Source organism: Cavia porcellus, unplaced genomic scaffold (assembly GCF_034190915.1).
Source record: "Cavia porcellus strain 051 isolate PalLab524CR breed Dunkin Hartley unplaced genomic scaffold, mCavPor4.1 scaffold_27, whole genome shotgun sequence".
NCBI classification, from domain to species: Eukaryota; Metazoa; Chordata; class Mammalia; order Rodentia; family Caviidae; genus Cavia; species Cavia porcellus.
This window is the reverse complement of record NW_026947510.1, coordinates 2104331-2109081: the sequence shown is the minus strand read 5'-3', so window position 1 is coordinate 2109081 and position 4751 is coordinate 2104331.

The window sequence follows — 4751 nt, the reverse complement described above, 5'->3', positions numbered from 1 at the left end:
TCTCAGTGGAACCATTAAGAGGTGAGGCCTAGCAGAAGGAGGTTAGGCCACTGGGGTGCCCTCCCAGGGAAGGTTGGAATCCTAGCCCTTTCTCTCTTTGCTTCCTAACCACTTCCAGGTAAGCAACTTGCTCCATCAAGTGCTCCACAATCTGACGTTCTGCCTCCCTACAGCACCAAAAGCAATGGGACCAAGTGACCATGGACTGAACACTGTGAAACCATGAACCTAAGTAAATCTTTCCTCCTGGTAAACTGATTTATCTGACAATTTGTCTCAACAATGGCAAGCTGACTAACTCATGTGCTATAGAAATATCCAAGGCTATTCCACCAAATTGTACCCTTGAGCCTATTAAATTACCCTCTATTCATTTCTTCTTTCTTTACACTTTTTCAAGCATTGCTTCTTATAAAACTTTTATTCATTTTCCAGATGAAATGGTTGGTATCTTGAGAGGTTTGTTTGTGTATTTGTTTGTTTTTAAAGACTGCATAAATGTTTTTTTACTAACCTTTTCTTTCAACCCTTTCACAGGAAGCCCCCCAGTCTTTGGAGAGGTTATGTCAAAATTGCTTCTCAGCACTGTCAGAAATTCTGAAAGAAATTTGCTCATCTCTGTCTGGATGAATTGGAAACAGGCTTGATAGGCAGCCTCTAGAGAAATAAACAGGCAAACGAGGTTAAAGTGAGGATGCAGGAGATGAGCAGTGAACGGGCTGCTGTTTGAACATGAATGCCTCAGGGGCAGCAGGGAGCACGAGCTAAGCAGCTTTGCCCTATCCAGCACCTCACAATCTGGAAGCTGAAGGACCCTGCAAAGAGTATTAGTAGCAATACTGTCTCAGTTATTTTCTTGTTGCTGGGACACGATACCTGATACCCACAAGTAAAAGGAAGAAAGGTTTATTTTATCTCACAGTTTGTAGAGATTTTAGTCCATAATTGGCTGAGTCAAAGGCAGAGTAGCAGGAAGAGGGGCCTGGCAGGGAAGAAACAGTCCACAGCATGGCAGGCAGGCAGCAGAGATACTATCTTCTTTCTCTTTTACCGCCCAGTCCCTCTTCAGTAAATCCTTCGTCTATACCTAGAACTATGCTAAACTGATCAGTGGACTGACCCATGTCACGTACTCATGACTCAAATCCCTGCCTATGTGTGTGTGAAGCTTTGTGTGGACAGCTAGATATAAACAAAAGCAAATATATATAGTGTCCCAAAGGAACTTCTGGCAGAAGCCTGATGTCCCTTGAGAGGGCTGTCTGTTAAGCATTAAAGTGAAGGAAAATGTTACGGGAATCTAGAGAGAGCAGAATCCATTATGAAGCAGTAGAAAGTTTAGCAACATTGTTGCCTGTGGTTATGTGGAAAGTAAAAAATGTATATAAGAACTGCTTGATGTAGCTAAGGAGATTTCCAGGCACGGCTTAATGGTAGTCCTGTTTTCCTTTTGCTGCTTATATTAAAATTTTAGGAACGAGGATAAGTTTAAGGAAAGAAGCTGTTAAATAAAGGAGGAAGAACTTGCAGAGTTTGGAAATCCCCTGAATCTCCAGATAAGAAGAAATATGAATAATAAAATGATTCTGAGCAGAAATAAAATTTCAGGAATGACTAGGGCAACTTGACATAAAGGTAAATTTAGGGCAAGACTGTAATTTATTTTGATAAGACCTCAGAAAGAGTTAAGGTAATATCTTGAGAACTGTCCCGCCAAAACACAAACAAACAACAAAGTAGAAACAACACAAAACCTCAAGACTTTTAGGAATCCTGGAGGCCAAGGTAACAAATGGCCTCTCACACTGAGATTCATTGATGTGACATTTTTTCAGAAATGGGAACTACAATAACATCCACAGAAAGCTCCCGAAGCTTTTAGGAGAATTTTATACAGCAGTTTGAACTGAAAGAAAGTGAGAAAGTACCACTTTTTAAGAAGGCCAGATCTTTATGCCCCTCTCTTCCCCTCTGAATTGAGGCTCGGTAGCTTTTACCTTGAGCCTTCCCACCACTCATGCTGGGTATGGAGACTGATAACTTCTTGCACTCACAGGTTTTGTAAAGGGTAAAATATTGGTATTCATCTCTCTACAGGACACCCAGGACATCTTCCTTAGTGTTTTAGACCTACTGTTCACTTACCTGAAATTATCTTCCTTCATCTCCCTAATGGGTTAATTCCTGGTCACTTTCTAAGACTTCGACCATGAAGACTGCCCTGTTTAACGAGCTCATTTATAGAAATGTTTTCTGTCTTCCTATCAGACTTCTCATGGCCCTCACCACCCTGAACTGAAATGGTTTACATACTGTCTGTCTTTCCCATTAACTTGTGAGTTTACAAATGGAAACAACTATGTCTTACCACGTTTTCACCCATCCAAAGTCATTGCAAAAGTAATGCAGGTGCTCAATAAATGTCTGATGGTAAGCAAGTAAACGTGAGAGCATAGATCATGTAAATACTTGATAAGGCAGAGCGAATTCATACACCCTAAATGGTATTTGTGATCATTTTTAGATTTCAACTATCAAATTTCCACTGAGGCCCAGTGAGGAGGTCTAATGGGTGAATGTAGGGATGAGGTCCTTTCTTGGTCTTTGATGTTTGGGAATCCAAATGTGCTTACTGTGCTCACTTCAGGAGTACATATACCAAATGTACTTATTAAATAGTAAGAGAGCTATTACCAAGATAGTTATATTTTTGGGAAAATGCTGACTGGTTACCCTTTCAGGCATATTACAGAACATGAAGGGAACCAGTGACCCTGGGAACCGGAACATCAAATCCCTAGAAACTATTTTTGATATAAACTTTTCTGTGGGGAAAACTAGCCTGGAAACTCATGTTAAGCTCTGTGTCTTTGTTTGTCACTGCAGCCTATAGTATGCACTGAAACATCTTTTAATGGGTTGATTGTTGACATATGGGGAGGAACAGAAAGAGCAGGGGGATATGTATGTGAGAATTTTTCTAGTAATACTTGAGTAGGATTTTTTATGAGTGGTGTGCATACAGAATAGGAGTGATGTTGTGAGGGACTTTGGGCTGCATCTCCCACATCTTCTCCAACAAGGCCTTCTGTTCTCCTTGCTACCAAAGATCACTCTGAGAGAGCAGGAGGAAGCTCAAGCTTCCTGCTCTCACAGGAACCTCCTCTGAATGCAAGGGAGCCATCTTACAAAGAGAGATGATTCACGCTGGGTTCAAAATAGGATTTATTAAACTGGTTGATTTTTATGTCCATTTTTTCTACTTTTCCCTGTGAAAATCTTGTAGTTGGGATCTAAGAATTATCACAAATATATATGGTCCAGAGTGCATAGAACTTACACAAAGACAGTGTAGGAACCTACTTGCAAAATGTGTTTTAAGCAGCAGCCCCCAATCTTTCAGCCACCAGAGACTAGCTTCATGAAAAATAATTTCCATAGACCAGGGCAGGGAGGAGTGGTTTGGTAATGATTTAAGAACATTTCATTTATTGTGCACTTTATTTTTATTATTACTACATTGTAATATATAATAAAATAGCTATGTAACTCATCATAATTGATTTACTATGGTCTCTGTGCAGTCAAACGTCTCTGTTAATGTTTTTCTGTGTTTGCATCTGCTACCCAGGGCTAACATCACTTCTCAGCTCCACATCAGATCATCAGGCATTAGATTCTCCAGTGCAGAGCCTAGATCGCAGTAGGATTTCTGATATGAGGAGAATCTGATGCCACTGCTGGTCTGGCAGGAGAGCTCAGGCCATAATCTGAGTGAAAGGAAGTGCTTGTATATACCAGTGAAGCTTCACTGATTGCCTGTTGCCCGTTCCTGCTGTGCAGCCAAGTTCCTACAGGCCTCAGACCGGTATCAGTCTATGGCCCTGGAGTTGATGACCCCTGTTTTAAGGTACTGACAACGTCTCTTCAACTCTTCAAGTCCTTTTAAGTCAAAGCTGTCACTAGCTACTATTGTGATGTGTGAAAAATAGAAAAATATTCTTTCCTCCAGGAAGACACATCTGTTGGCTAGAAGCATGGCCTGTATGGAAAGCACAGACTGGGCTTACAATTCCACTCACCCTTGGCTTCAGGTCTGATATAGAAAACACCCCACATGTCATGGAATGATAGTCCTGCTGTGGAATTCAGTGTTCTGCAGCTTGGGTCCCATTCTGTAGGGCTGCATGGCAGCACTTTTGTTCCCCAAATGTGCCCCTGCATATTGAGTATACATACGTCCTCACTGACCATCATTCCTTACCAATGACATCAGTCTGAAACTAGTAAAGAGGGAGACGGAGGGAGAGGGAGCCCTTTCAGGGTGCTGGCATGGTCCGAAGGCAGCCAGAGGGTCCTGGGATATCATAAGGAGAGAGAGAGGGGGAGAGAGAGAGAGAGAGAGAGAGAGAGAGGGAGAGAGAGAGAGAGAGAGAAACAGTCACAGCAGGGAAATAGCTTACTTATGGCACTTCTGGCCAAATCCATGTTCTGATGTGGACAGGAAAGTCCAGGTGCCCAGTTGCAGTTTCACTTCATGATGCTCTGCGGAGGGACACCTCACTTCTCGGGGATTTCTCCTAAATCTCCTGTTTGGGCCCCTACCTGGGGCTTGCGGGTCCCACCTCAAAGGCTTCTGACAGCTCCAGCCTGGTAGCAATCCCCAGAGGGGAAGTGAAATTGGAGAGAGTGAAGAGAATAGAAGAGCCAGCAAGTAAACCAATTCTACAGGAAGATATTTGTGCCAGGAG